The sequence below is a fragment of the Zea mays genome, chromosome 10 (assembly GCF_902167145.1).
Source record: "Zea mays cultivar B73 chromosome 10, Zm-B73-REFERENCE-NAM-5.0, whole genome shotgun sequence".
In the NCBI taxonomy this organism is placed as follows: domain Eukaryota; kingdom Viridiplantae; phylum Streptophyta; class Magnoliopsida; order Poales; family Poaceae; genus Zea; species Zea mays.
Window position 1 is genome coordinate 20,571,642 of NC_050105.1, and position 19,452 is coordinate 20,591,093.

Consider the following 19,452-nt stretch of genomic DNA (forward strand, 5'->3'; position numbering starts at 1 on the left):
CTAGGTAGAGTTGAGTCATTTTGGAACAATTTGATGTAATCGTGTTAGACTCTCTTGGGAGCTTGTTTGATGGATGCTATTATCAGTTTAATTTTGGAAGGAAGAATTTATGCCTCTTAAAAAAATCCCTTTTGTTGAAGTCGGAGTCTATCATGCTGTTTTAACTTTTCCCCGTGATAAAATCCTGAAATTTGGAACTATGGTGTTAAGTAAGTATGTGATTTTTCATATGGCCGGGAGGCAGCGTCGTGGCCAGAACGAGCACGTTCCTCCGCCGCCGCCACCACCTCCCACTCTGCAGGAGCTCATGGCTCAGCAGAATGAGATCCTGAGGCAGCTGGCTCAACGTCAGCCACCACCCCAGCATTATGGTGGTGGAGACCACCAGCGTCACCCCGCGGCGGCCACCTATCAGGAATTCCTCAGCACCCAGCCTCCACTGTTCACAAGGGCGGAGGACCCACTTGACGCAGATGTATGGCTGTGAGTGGTGGAATCCAAATTCCCACTACTCCATGGGGCTTGCTCAGAGGTCACCAAAGTCAGGTTCGCCACCCAGCAACTTCGTGGACCCGCAAGGACTTGGTGGGATCATTTTCTTGCTATGCAGCCAGAGGACCGAGAAGTGGAGTGGAGGGAGTTCAAGGCAGCTTTTAGAGGACACCATATACCCGCCGGGATCATGGACAGGAAACTCAATGAGTTCTTGGCACTCACTTAGGGCAACAGGACAATGTTGCAGTATGCCCAGGCCTTTAATGACTTGTGCCAGTACGCGGGATATCATGCAGATACAAATGAGAAGAAGAGGGACGGATTCAGAAGGGGGCTCAGCACTAAGCTCCGGGATCGTCTCAACACCGTCAGGGCCAACAGCTACAATGAGTTGGTCAACATGGCTATCTCCCAAGAGGACTGCATTACAGCTAGGCAGGCAGAGAAGAAGAGGAAGACCCCCGTGGCAGGACCCTCAGCTCAGCCACAGTGCTTCAGGATTGTGTCCGACACCCAGGGCAGGGGGCCCCAGCAGCAGCAAGGGCGATGGGTAATCCGACCTCAGCAACAGCAGCAGCAGGTACCCAACCGCAACCAGTTTCCAGCACAGAGGAATAACCAGCAGCAGCAGTACCGCCAGGCAAATGGCAACCGATGCTTCACATGTGGCAACACTGGGCATTATGCCAAGAATTGCCCCAGGAACCAGCAGAGGCAGGGGCAGAATGCAAATCAGAACCAAGGGAAGAGGCAGAAGGTGCAAGTAAGGCAAGGCAGGCTGAACTTCACCACCATGGCTGACATTCCAGAGGGAGCACCCGTCATGACTGGTATCTTTACAGTATTAAATTTTCCTGCTATTGTTCTTTTTGATTCCGGTGCTTCACATAGTTTTATCAGTGCCAAGTTTAGTGCCAAATGCCAGTTGCCCTTTCACCATATCGATGGGGGCATTACAATTTCAACACCAGGAGGCAGAGTGGCCACTTATCAAATCAACAGGCAAGTGCCTATAAAATTTGGTAGTCTGGTGATTAGAACCACCCTTCTCATCTTAGGATTGGATAGCGTGGATATTATTTTGGGAGCTGACTGGTTGACCAGGCATCAGGCAGTATTGGACATTGCAGCCAGAGCCATTGAAATCCATTCCCCTGCTTATGGCGAGACTGTTTTGTATTTACCCAACCAGGGTTGTACCCGATCTTGTGCCTTTGTTATGTTAGAGTCCCCAGTGAAAGAGATCCCGGTAGTCTGTGACTACCCGGATGTGTTTCCGGAAGAATTACCAGGGATGCCACCTGACCGAGACATTGAGTTCGCAATTGAGTTGCAACCCAGGACTGCTCCGATCTCCAAGAGACCCTATAGGATGCCTCCCGCGGAATTGGCAGAATTGAAGAAGCAATTGCAAGAGTTGTTGGACAAGGGGTTTATTCGTCCAAGCACTTCACCATGGGGATGTCCAGCATTATTTGTGAAGAAAAAGGATGAGAGTTTGAGGATGTGTGTTGACTACCGCCCTCTCAATGCGGTGACTATCAAGAACAAATACCCACTGCCCCGCATTGATGTTCTGTTTGATCAGTTGGTAGGAGCCAAGGTATTCTCCAAGATAGACCTTCGCTCAGGATACCATCAAATAAAGATCCGTGCCAGCGATATTCCCAAGACGGCTTTCTCTACCAGATATGGACTGTATGAGTTTCTGGTGATGTCTTTTGGGCTGACCAATGCCCCGGCTTATTTTATGTACTTGATGAACTCAGTATTCATGCCGGAGTTAGACAAGTTCGTGGTCGTTTTCATTGATGATATACTGGTTTATTCCAAGAACGAAGCCGAGCACACTAAACACTTGCATACTGTACTTCAGAGACTGTGTGATCATCAGTTGTATGCTAAGCTGAGTAAGTGTGAGTTTTGGCTGAAGGAGATCAAATTCTTGGGTCACACAATTTCTCAAGATGGGATATCAGTTGATCCTGAGAAGGTGCAGGAGGTGATGGATTGGAAACCCCCGACCACAGTAAAGCAGATTCGGAGTTTTCTGGGATTGGCAGGGTATTATCGACGATTTATTCCGGATTTCTCCAGAATTGTCAAGCCAATGACTGAACTGTTGAAGAAGGGAGTCAAATTTGAGTGGAGCCAAAAGTGTGAAGGTGCATTCCATACCTTGAGGCAGCATTTGACAACAGCCCCAGTGCTAGCTCAACCCGACAATACCAAGCCATTTGAAGTTTACTGTGATGCTTCTGGTACTGGTTTGGGATGTGTCTTGATGCAAGAGAGCAGAGTGATTGCTTATGCTTCCCGGGCACTCAGGCCCCATGAGCAGAACTACCCTACACATGATCTAGAATTGGCAGCTGTAGTTCATGCTCTTAAGATATGGAGACACTACCTGATGGGAGCTCACTGTAACATCTACACTGATCACAAGAGTCTCAAATACATCTTCACTCAGGCAGATCTGAACATGAGGCAAAGGAGATGGTTAGAGTTGATCAAGGACTATGATTTAGAAGTGCATTACCACCCAGGTAAGGCCAATGTTGTGGCAGATGCCTTGAGCAGAAAGGCCCAGTGTAATTGTATGAGCATGGATGTGGGAGTGACCACCCTGTGTGATGAGTTGTGTAAGCTGAACCTGGAAGTTGTTTCTTCGGGTAACCTAAGCTATATCTCGGTGGAGCCCACATTGCAAGAACAAATAGTCAGGGCATAGGTTGAGGATAAGGGTGTTCAGGTTATCAAAGATATGATCAAGCAAAAGGCAGAAAAATACAAGTGTTTCTGACAGGACAGCAAGGGAATTCTATGGTTTGGAGATCGATTGGTTGTTCCTAAGGACCCTGAGCTCAGAAAGAAGATACTGGATGAAGCTCACCTTTCCAAATTCTCCATGCACCCTGGTAGCAACAAGATGTATCATGATCTCAGATCTCTATATTGGTGGACTAGAATGAAAAGGGAAATTGCCAAGTACATATCCGAATGTGACACCTGCCAGAGAATTAAGGCTAGTCACTTGAAGGCAGCAGGCCATTTGCAACCCCTTCCCATACCATCTTGGAAATGGGAGGACATTTGCATGGACTTCATAGTGGGATTACCCAATACCTCCAGGCACCATGATTCTATTTGGGTTATCGTGGACAGATTGACCAAGACTGCTCATTTCTTGCCAGTGCACACCACCCACAAGACAGAGAAGTACGCTGAAATTTATGTTGATCAGATAGTAAGATTGCATGGTATTCCGAAGACCATCATATCTGACAGAGGAGCACTATTTGTGGCACGCTTTTGGGAGAAACTGCAAGAATCACTTGGGACCCAAGTAATCCGAAGCTCAGCATATCACCCTCAAACGGATGGCCAGACAGAAAGGGTGAATCAGATTTTGGAAGACATGTTGCGAGCATGTGCACTACATTATGGAAAGGATTGGGACAAGTGTCTGTCCTTGGCAGAGTTTTCTTACAATAATAGCTATCAGTCCAGTTTGAAGATGGCACCTTTTGAGGCATTATATGGGAGAAGGTGTAGGACCCCACTTAATTGGTCTCAAGCAGGAGAAAGGGAAATTTTTGGGCCAGACTTGGTACTTGAGGCAGAGGCAAAGGTCAAGACTATTACCAAGAACTTAGAAGCTGCTCAGGCCAGGCAAAGGAGCTATCATGATAAGAGGCGGAAGCCTGTACAGTTTGAGGTGGGAGATCATGTCTATCTTAAGGTATCACCCATCAAGGGTGTCCAGAGATTCGGGATCAAGGGCAAGTTAGCTCCTCGCTACATTGGACCCTATGAGATCAAGGCAAGTTGTGGACCCGTGGCCTATCAAGTGGAATTGCCACCTCACATGTCAGCGGTTCATAATGTGTTCCATGTATCTCAGCTGCGGAAATGCGTTCGTCTACCCACTGAAGTGCTACCAGAACCAGACATTGAGATAGAACCAGACTTGTCCTACCAAGAGTACCCCGTCAAGGTATTAGATCAAAAGGAGAGATCAACTCGAGCAAGATCGGTCAGAATGTATAAGGTTCAGTGGAGTCACCATTCAGCAGAAGAAGCTACATGGGAAACTGAGGATTTTCTACGCTCTCGCTTCCCCGACTTTCTACCCAAAGGAGTCGGTACGTAACCCCCGAACCCCACCCCCACCTGCCCTTTGAATCCAATTATAAGAAAAACTTAGATAACAAGGATAGTCTAAGTTGTGGATTTAACTTAAGAAGGGCTTCCTTCTGAAGTTGCAAAGAGGATGACATTCGAAGAGCAGTTAACAAGAGAAACTTAAGTGTAAAGGAAAAACACCACCATCACACCTTCAAGCACCCCTCCAAGGGACTCTGCCTAAATCTCGGGACGAGATTCCTTTAAGGGGGGAGGGCTGTAACACCCCAGGTGTTACCCTTGCTAGAGCCACTTTGGCACTAGAAGTTGTGTTCACAATGGTGAAGACTTAGGGCACCACATAGGAACTTTGGAGCTCATGTGCTAATCAAGTTGCCAATGACATAAGAAGCATTACTCTAATCCTTGCACACTTACTACCTTGGATAATAGGGGGAGAAGAACCCTAGACCTCTCCAAAGCCCTACCTTCCAAAACCCTATGTAAGGGGGAAAAGAGAGTGAACAAGTGGGCAAAGCATGTGTAACTTTTACCCAAACCCTAAGCAACATTATAACCATCAATTAAGGGGGGGGATATTGCAAAAAGGCCCCTGGAGAAACCCCAATTCAAATCTCCAAGTGAAGAGAGAGCTAGAGCTCTCTATTTCCCTCTAAGTCACATTTTAGCCCTAATTCAAAGACCAGCCGTGTTCACTTTGAAGATGGCGCCAAAACCACTTGGGTTCTATACCAAAAATGTGCTATACCACTTAAGGCACCCCCTGGAAAAATTTGAGACCGAGACTCAGACGTTTGACAGCACTTGGCATCAGTTTTGTCGCTGAGCGGGCAGTGAGACAAGCCAGATTTGGCGCCCGTCTATCTCCCGATCTAGGGCGTATCATCCCTTGGAACTCACACATGTGAGATAGCCCTAGGTGCCAGGAGGAGGTCTGCACCGGATTCATGGCGAGATTCGCACGTTTGCGATCTCTGGAGACGTTTGAACACTGGAAGAAACTCACCTCCACGTGTTCGACGCCTTCTGCCCGCGCCAGAGCACGCTCGCGCGCGTCCCCTCATGCCCCGCGCCGCGCCCGAGCCAAACCCGCGCCGTGGCCCGCGCCCGAGCTTATAAAGCCCTCCCAGGCTTCGACTACACCCTTCCGCGCACCCTCCACACCTCACCGGAGTTAGCTCGTCGCCGTTTGCCCGTGCGCAGCGAGTCCGCGGCCGCCCAACCCCTCTGCCACCATAGACCGGCCAGCAGAGCCATCCCCAACCCCGTCTTGCCCTCGGAGAAGCTTGTGCACACCTCCGTGAGGCTCCCCGAGCAAGGAATCGGAGTTTCCTTCGCCGGAGAAGCCAGTCCACGCTCGCCGGAGCTCTCGACCCCGCCGGAGTACGTGGACCGGGTAAACCACTCCACCACCCTTCGATTCCTTGTGCACACAGTCGCTGCGTGACCCCGTGATGCTCACCGTGCCCTCGGATTGAACCAGTTCGCCGTGGTTTGGCCGGTATACTCGCCGCCGACGAGGACACCCGCCTGCCCGCGTGGACCGGGCGATTCCGGCCATCTCCGACGTCGAGCCGTACCTCGACGTGACCGCCAGAGTCTCCCCGAGCCGACCCCACCCTTCGCCGGACCTCCCTCGCCGCCGGTAAGCCGCGCCGCCCTTTTCTTTCCCGCGGTTACTGTTTCAGTGAGGGGAAGGACTGCGGGTGAGAGGGAAGAAAGGTCAGGGGGTTTTGTGAAATGTCAGAGACACAAGGGAATAGTGGCGTGGGGGTAGATTTGTGAAGGTGGATTTAGTTTAAACCCAGGGACCTCGGTGTAAACTGTTTTTTCCAGAAAACCTTAATTAAATCTGTTTTTAAATTGGACAACAACTTTGAAAATGCATAACTTCTGTTTAAATCATCCAAATTTGGTCAAACCAATTTTGTCAGACTCCAATTAATGTAACCTATTTAAGAAAAATATAAAACCCCTTGGTGCTGTGGAAAACTTAAAAGTTATGATTTAATGTTAGTTTTGGCCAAAAGCTAAATAATAGTAAGAAAAATAGTTAGGCTATTTGACTAGGGTTAGGAAAATTTGGAGAAGTTTATATTTACCTACTAACCTGTTTAAAAATGTTAAACCTCTCTGTCCACTCCATTTAAGTTAGTTTTACCCCTTATTCTATAATATGCTTAAGGATAAGGAAAATAAAAAATGTAATTTAATTAATGAACCAGAGAGTACCTCTATTTTTGTTAGGTTACTTATTCAATATAGTTCACTGGAAAAATATATCATACCCTGTTTTAGTGTAAAATAAGTAAGATCCCTGTTGTTTTAATAAAACAAGTGAAACTTAGAAAAACTCTACAAAAATAACCCCAAGGTAAAAACACCCCCACCCTTGGGATAACTATTGTTTTATTAGAGAGAACTTAAGAAAAATATGAAATCTGCTGTTTGACATCTTTCAAATAATAATGTAGTAGAAAGTCCTTTTTTGACATTAAACTTAAGAAAATCATAACTAAATAACCACCCCTTAGTTTTCTGCGATTTTTAGCACAGAGGCCTATTATTACCAGAGAATGCCAACAAAAATAACCTTTAGGACAGAACCTACCCCTAACTAAGAGGTGTAGTGTGAAGTGGCCCATTTTGCCTAACTTTTGTTATTTTTGTTTAAAGCCTAACTTTTATACTTTAAGCCTCAAATTCTTAAAACAAGCTAGAATAGCCAGTGACAACCCACTGTAATTTTTACAGAATTGTTGGAAATTATTAAAACCCTGTTGTAGTTCAAACCTACACTAAAAGCCCTAAATGGAAATTAAGGAAAGAAAAATGAAAGATGTGAATAAATGTTGTCCCAAAAACTTTGTAATCTGTCCACTAAAATATATCAAGGCAATACCAAACCACTATGTTATCCTAAAAGAAAACCTAAGTTTAAAGGGTCATAAGTCTATGTATCTATATATATATACCACTAGAAGCCCCGCGTGACTAAGAAAACCCTAAGTTACTTCTTAACTTAGTTCCTTTAGCTTAATGTTCTTAAATCTTGCATAATCATGACATACATGTTCATTGCATTTCGATAGACTGTAATCTTGCTGACGGAGAGTACATCCTCGTGCCGGAGCAAGGAGCTGCTCAGGAGGTAGCCCCAGATCCAGCACCCGAGCCTGCACCAGAGGACCTGCCTGCCACTGCTTTGGAAGGCAAGCCCCGGTTTTATGCATAACCTGTTAATTATGCTATTTTACTTCACTTAATGATTGTAGGATTGATTGTGCACTTAGGTGTAGGAATTGGTTGAAACCCTAGTTGCATGATCTCAGGAATCCTTTTGAGATGAATACTAGTATGACAGGTCGAGTAGTTGCTTTATTTAATTAGGATCTCGGTAGAAGACGAGTGATTTTTCTAGCACTCGCGCGAGATCAGGAAATTGATTGTACCCACTTTCACACTGTCATGATACTAGTTGATGGACAACAATCCATGGGGATTGGTTGTTCACGAGATGGAAATTGGAATAAGGATTAACGTGCGGATACCTGTGTCAAGCGTTTGAATGTACTAAACACATACCGAGAAATATGGTAAATCGGTAAGCCTAGTACCTAAGTGAACCTGCCCGCAGATTGCCCTCCTCACGCGACCTGAGACGAGGTCTCCCATTCCGGTTATGGTGGGTACAAGTGCGGTCACTGCACGACGGCCAGTCGGGGTCAGTGAGGCATTGTACGCCAAGGCGGTGAGCCCCTTTCTGTTGCTAGGGAATCGATGGGGACGGTTGATATGTGTGGGGACGGAGTGCCCCTGCATGTCGTGTGTTTAGGTTTACCTTGCAAGGATAAAAACTCGATTCGAATCGTCTGCTTCTCGCAGCTAATGAGACTGCTTGATCCATTGTACTGCATTGAGTAATAAGTGGAAGTATGATGAGTTGAGATATGATGTTGACTGTTAATGATGCTTGCTACCATGTATGAGTAGATAGTCCACTTTTAGCCTTAAGAGAGTCACACTTAACTTTGATTAAGTTAAAATCTTGATTTAGAAACTCAGCTAGTGCTTTTGGCAACCAAACCCCACAGCCAAACAGCTGCATGTCTAGAGGTAGAGGAGTAGACTCCTCACACCGGGTAAGTCTAGCTGAGTATTAGTATACTCAGCCTTGCTTGTGGCATAATTTTTACAGGTTCTCTGGAGGAGATGGTTGCTGGGATAACTTGGCCGTCCACCTTGCCACCGGGTTGGACTGTTGAGTGGGACCCTGCCTCGGCTGAGGAGGAGCATGAGGAGTGATGGGACAGGCTTCCCCATCTCTCTGTTTAATGACCGTTAGTTTTATTCCGCTGCACTTCGAACAATGATGGATACTTTTGCAAAAACTCCGATGATGATGATGGTGATGTAATAATTTAACATTGTGACATGTATGGTTTTATGCTTTATTGTATTTGCTCTGTGACTCACCTTCGAGTGAGATTGTGGTACTTGATCCTGTCAGTGGCCGTGTCGGACTAGATCCGAGGGATTGACGGGTTATTCCCATTTAAGTGTGGTCTAGCCTCTAAAGCGGGACTTGGGCACTTAAGTTGGAATAATTCGGGCAGTTCCGCCACACTATTCACCCCCCTCTAGGTGTTCTCTATTGGTATCAGAGCCGTTCTCTCAAGAAAGGGACTAATCGCCCGAAGAGATGGATCCTAAGGGCAAGGGGATCGTGATCAATGATAAGGAGAAGGAGTCCTTCGTCAACGAGCCTAATGATGACAAGCCTACCGACTCGGGCTCGGGCCACAAACGCAAAGATGGGAAGAAGAAGACAAGGCGCATCAAGGAGATCGTCTACTACGACGACAGCGATGAGTCCACTTCTTCCCAAAAGGACAACAACGACAACGACTACGACAAAAGAAAGACGGTTAATTCGAACTTTTCTTTCGATTACTCTCGTATTCCGCATAGCTCAAATGCACATTTGCTTTCCATCCCTCTTGGCAAACCTCCACACTTTGATGGGGAGGACTACGGATTTTGGAGTCACAAAATGCGTAGTCACATGTTCTCTCTCCATCCAAGTATATGGGAGATTGTTGAGAATGGAATGAAATTTGATAGCTCGGATAGTCCTGTATTTATTAATGAACAGATTCATAAAAATGCACAAGCTACCACTGTGTTGTTAGCCTCTTTGTGCAGGGACGAGTATCATAAGGTGAGCGGCTTGGACAATGCCAAGCAAATCTAGGACACCCTCAAGATCTCTCATGAGGGGAACGACGTCACCTTGCTCACCAAGATGGAGTTAGTAGAGGGTGAGCTCGGGAGATTTGCAATGATAAGGGGCGAGGAGCCAACCCAAACATACAACCGGCTCAAGACCCTCATCAACAAAATAAGGAGCTACGGAAGCACGCGATGGACGGACCACGACGTCGTTCGCCTAATGCTAAGGTCCTTTACTGTACTTGATCCACATCTGGTGAACAATATTCGTGAAAATCCTAGGTACACCAAGATGTCGCCCGAAGAAGTTCTTGGGAAGTTCATGAGCGGGCGAATGATGATCAAGGAGGCGAGATACGTGGACGACGCATTGAATGGTCCAATCAATGAGCCTCAACCCTTTGCTCTCAAGGCAACAAGAAGCAAGGAGGCGCTACCTAGCAAGGTGGCACAAGTTGAGGCAGCAGGGCTAAATGATGAAGAGATGGCTCTCATCATCAAGCGCTTCAAGACGGCGCTAAAGGGTCACAAGGGGCAGCCAAGCAAGACCAAGACAAAGGGGAAGCGCTCATGCTTCAAGTGTGGTAAGATTGGTCATTTTATCGCTAACTGCCCCGATAATGATAGTGACCAGGAACAGGGGAACAAGAGGGAGAAGAAGAAGAAGAACTATAAGAAGGCAAAAGGCGAGGCACATCTTGGCAAGGAGTGGGACTCGGATTGTTCGTCGTCCGACTCCGACAACGAAGGACTCGCTGCCACTGCCTTCAACAAGTCATCCCTCTTCCCCAACGAGCATCACACTTGCCTCATGGCAAGGGAAAAGAAGGTAAGCGCTCGTAACACTAGTACTTATGCTTCTTCAAGTGAGGATGAGTCTAGTGATGATGATGAAATAGATTATTCATGTTTATTCAAGGGTCTAGATAGAACCAAGGTGGATAAAATAAATGAATTGATTGATGCTTTGAATGATAAGAATAGATTGCTAGAAAAGCAAGAGGATCTCTTATATGATGAACATGATAAGTTTGTAGAAGCTCAAAAATCCCTTGCTTTAGAAATAAAGAGAAATGAAATGCTTTCTTGTGAACTATCTTCCTGCCATGAGACAATTTCTAGCTTGAGGAGCATAAATGATGATTTGAATGCTAAGTTAGAGATAGCTAGTAAATCTAACTCTTGTGTAGAACATGTTACGATTTGCAATAGGTGTAAAGATTTTGACATTGATGCTTGTAGTGAACACCTTGTTACAATTTCCAAATTGAATGATGAATTGACTAGTCTTAATGCCCAACTTAAGACTAGCAAGAGTGATTTTGATAAGCTAAAGTTTGCAAGGGATGCCTACACGATTGGTAGACACCCCTCAATAAAGGATGGACTTGGCTTCAAGAGGGAAGCCAAGGACGTAACAAGCCATAAGGCTCCCATCTCCGCCAAGGAGAAAGGAAAGGCCCCTATGGCTAGTAGTGTTAAAAAGAACCATGCTTTTATGTACCATGATAGAAGACAGTCTTATAGGAGTTGTAATGCTTATGATGCTTTTGACTCTCATGCCATGTTTGCTTCTAGTTCTTCCTATATGCATGGTAAAGATATGTCGAAGAGATATTTTGTTCATATGCCTAGGAGAAATGTTGTTAATGTTCCTAGGAAAGTTAATGAACCTTCTACAATATATCATGCTTTAAATGCTTCCTTTGCTATTTGTAGAAAGGATAGGAAGATAGTTGCTAGAAAATTAGGGGCAAAATGCAAGGGAGACAAAACTTGCATTTGGGTCCCTAAGACAATTGTGACTAACCTTGTAGGACCCAACAAGAGTTGGGTACCTAAGACCCAAGCCTAAATTTGCCTTGCAGGTTTATGCATCCGGGGGTTCAAGCTGGATTATCGACAGCAGATGCACAAACCATATGACGGGGGAGAAGAAGATGTTCACCTCCTACCTTAAAAACAAGGATTCCCAAGATTCAATAATATTCGGTGATGGGAATCAAGGCAAGGTAAAAGGGTTAGGTAAAATTGCTATTTCATCCGAGCACTCTATATCTAATGTGTTTTTAGTTGAGTCTCTTGGATATAATTTGTTATCTGTTAGTCAATTATGCAATATGGGATATAATTGTCTATTCACAAATGTAGATGTGTCTGTCTTTAGAAGAAGTGATGGTTCATTAGCTTTTAAGGGTGTGTTAGACGGCAAACTTTACTTAGTTGATTTTGCAAAAGAGGAGGCCGGTCTAGATGCATGCTTAATTGCTAAGACTAGCATGGGCTGGCTGTGGCATCGCCGCTTAGCACATGTGGGGATGAAGAACCTTCACAAGCTTCTAAAGGGAGAACATGTGATAGGTTTAACTAATGTGCAATTCGAAAAAGATAGACCTTGTGCAGCCTGTCAAGCAGGCAAACAGGTGGGAAGCTCTCATCACACCAAAAATGTGATGACCACATCAAGACCTTTGGAGATGCTTCACATGGACCTCTTCGGACCCGTCGCCTATCTAAGTATAGGAGGAAGTAAGTATGGTCTTGTTATAGTTGATGACTTTTCCCGCTTCACTTGGGTATTCTTTTTGCAGGATAAATCTAAAACCCAAGGGACCCTCAAGCGCTTCCTAAGGAGAGCTCAAAACGAGTTTGAGCTCAAGGTGAAAAAGATAAGGAGCGACAATGGGTCCGAGTTCAAGAACCTTCAAGTGGAGGAGTACCTTGAGAAGGAAGGGATCAAGCACGAGTTCTCCGCTCCCTACACACCACAGCAAAACGGTGTGGTAGAGAGGAAGAACAGGACGCTTATAGACATGGCGAGGACGATGCTTGGAGAGTTCAAGACCCCCGAGCGCTTTTGGTCGGAAGCCATGAACACGGCTTGCCACACCATCAATAGGGTCTACCTTCATCGCCTCCTCAAGAAGACGTCGTATGAGCTACTAACCGGTAACAAACCCAATGTTTCATATTTTCGAGTTTTTGGGAGTAAATGCTACATTCTAGTGAAGAAGGGCAGGAATTCCAAATTTGCTCCCAAAGTCGTAGAAGGGTTTTTGTTAGGTTATGACTCAAATACAAAGGCGTATAGAGTCTTCAACAAATCATCGGGTTTGGTTGAAGTCTCTAGCGACATTGTATTTGATGAGACTAATGGCTCTCCAAGAGAGCAAGTTGTTGATTTTGATGATGTAGATGAAGAAGAAGTTCCAACGACCGCAATACGCACCATGGCAATTGGAGATGTGCGGCCACAGGAACAAGATGAGCAAGATCAACCTTCTTCCTCAACAATGGTGCAACCCCCAACTCAAGATGATGAACAGGAGGCGTGTGATCAAGGGGGAGCACAAGATGATCATGTAATGGAGGAAGAAGCACAACCAACACCTCCAACCCAAGTTCGAGCAATGATTCAAAGGGATCATCCCGTCGACCAAATTTTGGGTGATATTAGCAAGGGAGTAACTACTCGATCTCGATTAGTTAATTTTTGTGAGCATTACTCCTTTGTCTCTTCTATTGAGCCTTTCAGGGTAGAAGAGGCCTTGCTAGATCCGGACTAGGTGTTGGCCATGCAGGAGGAGCTCAACAACTTCAAAAGAAATGAAGTTTGGACACTGGTGCCTCGTCCCAAGAAAAATGTTGTGGGAACCAAGTGGGTGTTCCGCAACAAACAAGACGAGCACGGGGTGGTGACAAGGAAAAAGGCACGACTTGTGGCAAAAGGTTATGCCCAAGTCGCAGGTTTGGACTTTGAGGAGACTTTTGCTCCTGTGGCTAGGCTAGAGTCCATTCGTATCTTGCTAGCATATGCCGCTCACCATTCCTTCAGGTTGTTCCAAATGGATGTGAAGAGCGCTTTCCTCAACGGGCCAATCAAGGAGGAGGTGTACGTGGAGCAACCCCCTGGCTTCGAGGATGAACGGTACCCCGACCATGTGTGTAAGCTCTCTAAGGCGCTCTATGGACTTAAGCAAGCCCCAAGAGCATGGTATGAATGCCTTAGAGACTTTTTAATTGCTAATGCTTTCAAGGTTGGGAAAGCCGATCCAACTCTTTTTACTAAGACTTGTGATGGTGATCTTTTTGTGTGCCAAATTTATGTCGATGACAAAATATTTGGTTCTACTAACCAAAAGTCTTGTGAAGAGTTTAGCAGGGTGATGACTCAAAAATTCGAGATGTCGATGATGGGCGAGTTAAGCTACTTCCTTGGGTTCCAAGTGAGACAACTTAAGGATGGAACCTTCATCTCCCAAACGAAGTACACACAAGATTTGATCAAAAGGTTTGGGATGAAGGACGCCAAGCCCGCAAAGACTCCGATGGGAACCGACAGACACACCGACCTCAACAAAGGAGGTAAGTCCGTTGATCAAAAAGCATACCGGTCTATGATAGGGTCTTCACTTTATTTATTTGCTAGTAGACCGAATATTATGCTTAGCGTATGCATGTGTGCTAGATTTCAATCCGATCCTAAGGAGTGTCACTTAGTGGCTGTGAAGCAAATTCTTAGATATTTAGTCGCTATGCCTTGTTTCGGGATCTGGTATCCAAAGGGGTCTACCTTTGACTTGATTGGATATTCAGACTCCGACTATGCTGGATGTAAGGTCGATAGAAAGAGTACATTGGGGACGTGCCAATTCTTAGGAAGGTCCCTGGTGTCATGGAGTTCTAAGAAACAAATCTATGTTGCCCTATCCACCGCTGAGGCTGAGTACGTTGCCACAGGACAGTGTTGCGCGCAACTACTTTGGATGAGGCAAACCCTCAGGGACTTTGGCTACAATCTGAGCAAAGTCCCACTCCTATGTGATAATGAGAGTGCTATCCGCATGGCGGATAATCCTGTTGAACACAGCCGCACAAAGCACATAGACATCCGGCATCACTTTTTGAGAGACCACCAGCAAAAGGGAGATATCGAAGTGTTTCATGTTAGCTCCGAGAACTAGCTAGCTGATATCTTTACCAAGCCTTTAGATGAGCAGACCTTTTGCAAGTTGCGTAGTGAGCTAAATGTCTTAGATTCACGGAACTTGGATTGATTTATAGCATACATGTGTTTATGCCTTTGATCATGTTTTTTATGCATATTGTTGTTTATTTTTGGTGCTCAAGTTGTACAAGCACTCCCCGGACCTTACAAGTCCATTTGCAAGTGATGCAAAAATTTAGGGGGAGATGTGCTACAACTTGACCCTTTGAGACTAACTGTGTGCTTGAGTTTGCTTAATTTAGTCTCAAAGGAGGATTGAAAGGGAAAAGGTGAACTTGGACCATGCAAGACTTCCACTGCACTCCGATGAACGAGTAACTTCTTCCAAGTTCATCTTAGTACTCTTATTGCCTTTTACTCTTAGTTGAAGATTTTTGGTGAGGCAATAGGGTTAAAGGGCCAAAATTGATCCCGTTTTGGTGCTTGATGCCAAAGGGGGAGAAAATAAGGCCAAAGCAATAAATGGATCGGGATCGGCTACCACTTGTGAATTTTGAAAATAATAGAGTTAGAGTTTTTATTTGTCAAAATACTCTTAATTGCTCTTATTATCGAAAGTTGGTCTCCTGTGGGGAGAAGGTTTAATTATGGTAAAAAGGGGGAGTTTTTGAATCCTTGATCAATTTTATGTTTCAACATGTGCGTTTGACTTAGAGATAGGAAATTGAGTTTGATTTGCAAAAACAAACCAAATGGTGGCAAAGAATGATCCATATATGCCAAATTTGATTCAAAACAAATTTTGAGTTCTTATTTGAATTGATTTTGTACTTGTTCTACTTGCTTTGTGTTATGTTGGCATTAATCACCAAAAAGGTGGAGATTGAAAGGGAAATGTGCCCTTGGGCCATTTCTAAGTGTTTTGGTGATTTAGTGTCCAACACAAGTGCCTAAGTGTCAAATGGTGGACAAAGTACAAATCAAGTATAAAGGTATGTTTCTCAGACTTAGTACATTGTTTTAGAGACTAATGTATTGTGTCTAAGTGCTGGAAACAGGAGAAATCGAATTGGAGAGAGATGGCCTTGTTCAGCCAAAGCCAGCTCTGTCTGGGTGCACCGGACAGTGTCCGGGGTACCAGGCTGGCTCAGGCGAACTTGCCGCTCTCGGGAATAAATTAACGGCGTACGGCTATAATTCACCGGACTGTCCGGTGAGCCAACGGTCGGCCGCGCGATCCGCGCGAGACACGTGACCGAGCCAACGGTCGGGAAGGGGCACCGGACTGTCCGGTGCGCCAACGGCTCCAAGGCTGCCAACGGTCGGCTTCGCCAAATAAGGAAGGAAATCTGCATCGGACAGTGTCCGGTGGTGCACCGGACTGTCCGGTGCGCCAGGCGACAGAAGGCAAGAATTGCCTTCCCGGATTGCTCTCAACGGCTCCTAGCTGCCTTGGGGCTATAAAAGGGACCCCTAGGCGCATGGAGGAGAACACCAAGCATTCCTTGAGCACTCTTGATCACTCACACTCAATTCTTGCGCACTTGTTCGACATTCTAGTGATTTGAGCTCTGTTCTAGTTTGCTAGTCTCTTGAGCTTAAGTCTGGGTCTTGTGTGTGCGTATTTGCTGTGATCTTTGTGTCTTGTGTGAGTTGCTAATTCCCCCCTTACTCCATGCTTCTTTGTGAACATCTTTGTCAGGGCGAGAGACTCCAAGTTGTGGAGATTCCTCGCGAACGGGATATAGAAAATAAAAGCAAACACTGTGGTATTCAAGTGGGTCTTTGGACCACTTGAGAGGGGTTGATTGCAACCCTCGTCCGTTGGGACGCCACAACGTGGAAGTAGGCAAGTGTTGTACTTGGCCGAACCACGGGATAAACCACTGTGTCTACCTGTGTTGATTCTCTTGTGGTTATTGTGTTTCGCTAAGACTCTTCTCTAGCCACTTGGCAAAACTGTGCTAACGCTTAACCAAGTTTTTTGTGGCATTAAGTTCAAGTTTTACAGGATCACCTATTCACCCCCCTCTAGGTGCTCTCACCAATTCCACAAAAGCTTTAGTGACTAGTGAGAGTGATTTGTTGTGTTCTTTTGAGCTCTTGCTCTTGGATTGCTTTCTTCTTTCTCATTCTTTCTTGAGATCAATACTCACTTGTAACCGAGGCAAGGGACACCAATTGTGTGGTGGTCCTTGCGGGGAAGTTTTGTTCCCGGTTGATTTGAGAAGAGAAAGCTCACTCGGTCCGAGGGACCGTTTGAGAGAGGGAAGGGGTTGAAAAAGACCCGGCCTTTGTGGCCTCCTCAACGGGGAGTAGGTTTGCGAGAACCGAACCTCGGTAAAACAAATCTGCGTGTCACACTTCTTATTTTCTTGCGATTTGTTTTTCACCCTCTCTCGCGGACTCGATTATATTTCTAACGCTAACCCGGCTTGTAGTTGTGATTAACTTTGTAAATTTTAGTTTCGCCCTATTCACCCCCCTCTAGGCGACTTTCAATTGGTATCAGAGCCCGGTGCTTCATTAGAGCCTAACCGCTCGAAGTGATGTCGGGAGATCACGCCAAGAAGGAGATGGAGACCGGCGAAAAGCCCACTACAAGCCACGGGAAGGCTTCATCGGAAGAGTCCCGCAAAAAGGGAAAGGGGAAGGAGAAGAAAGCTTCTTCCCACAAGTCGCATCGGAGTGGGGACAAGAAAAAGAAGATGAGGAAGGTGGTCTACTACGAGACCGACACCTCATCGCCATCTACCTCCGGCTCCGACGCGCCCTCCGTAACTTCTAAGCGCCATGAGCGCAAGAAGTTTAGTAAGATCCCCTTACACTATCCTCGTACTTCTAGACATACTCCATTACTTTCCGTTCCATTAGGCAAACCGCCAACCTTTGACGGTGAAGATTATGCTAGGTGGAGTGATTTAATGAAATATCACCTAACCTCACTCCACAAAAGTATATGGAATGTTGTTGAGTTTGGAGCACAGGTACCATCCGTAGGGGATGAGGATTATGATGAGGACGAGGTGGCCCAAATCGAGCACTTCAACTCCCAAGCCACAACCATACTCCTCGCCTCTCTAAGTAGGGAGGAGTACAACAAGGTGCAAGGATTAAAGAGCACCAAGGAAGTTTGGGACGTGCTCAAGACCGCGCACGAGGGTGATGAACTCACCAAGATCACCAAGCGGGAAACGATCGAGGGGGAGCTTGGTCGCTTCCGTCTTCGCCAAGGGGAGGAGCCACAAGACATGTACAACCGGCTCAAAACCTTGGTGAATCAAGTGCGCAACCTCGGGAGCAAGAAATGGGATGACCACGAGGTGGTTAAGGTTATTCTAAGATCACCTATTTTTCTTAACCCTACTCAAGTACAATTAATTCGTGGCAATCCTAGATACACACTAATGACTCCCGAGGAAGTAATCGGGAATTTTGTGAGCTTTGAGTTTATGATCAAAGGCTCAAGGAAGATCAACGAGCTTGACGGCCCCTCCACGTCCGAAGCACAACCGGTCGCATTTAAGTCGACGGAGGAGAAGAAGGAGGAGTCTACACCGAGTAGAACACCCATCGACGCCTCCAAGCTCGACAACGAGGAAATGGCGCTCGTCATCAAGAGCTTCTGCCAAATCCTCAAGCAAAGGAGGGGGAAAGATTACAAGCCCCGCTCCAAGAAGGTTTGCTACAAGTGTGGTAAGCCCGGTCACTTTATAGCAAAATGTCCTATTTCTAGTGACAGTGACAGGGGCGACGACAAGAAGGGGAGAAGAAAGGAGAAGAAGAGGTACTACAAGAAGAAGGGCGGCGATGCCCATGTTTGTCGCGAGTGGGACTCCGACGAAAGCTCTAGCGACTCCTCCTCCGACGAGGACGCCGCCAACATCGCCGTCACCAAGGGACTTCTCTTCCCCAACATCGGCCACAAGTGCCTCATGGCAAAGGACGGCAAAAAGAAAAAGGTTAAATCTAAATCCTCCACTAGATATGAATCCTCTAGCGATGATAATGCTAGTGATGAGGAAGATAATTTGCGTACTCTTTTTGCCAACTTATACATGCAACAAAAAGAGAAATTAAATGAATTAATTAGTGCCATCCATGAGAAGGATGATCTCTTGGACTCCCAAGAGGACTTCCTAATCAAGGAAAACAAAAAGCATGTTAAAGTTAAAAATGCTTATGCTCTAGAAGTTGAAAATGTGAAAAATTATCTAGTGAGCTAAGCACTTGCCATGAGACTATAGACAACCTTAGAAATGAGAATGCTAATTTGTTAGCTAAGGTTGATTCCATTGCTTGTAATGTTTCAATTCCCAATCTTAGAAATAATAATGATGATTTGCTTGCTAAGATTGAAGAATTGAACATTTCTCTTGCTAGCCTTAGAGATGAAAATGAAAAATTGTTTGCTAAGGCTAAAGATTTTGATGTTTGCAATGCTACCATTTCCGACCTTAGAAGTAAAAATGACATATTGCATGCTAAGGTTGTAGAATTAAAATCTTGCAAACCATCTACATCTACCGTTGAGCACACTACTATTTGCACTAGATGTAGAGATGTTAACATTGATGCTATTCATGATCACATGGCTTTAATTAAACAACAAAATGATCATATAGCAAAGT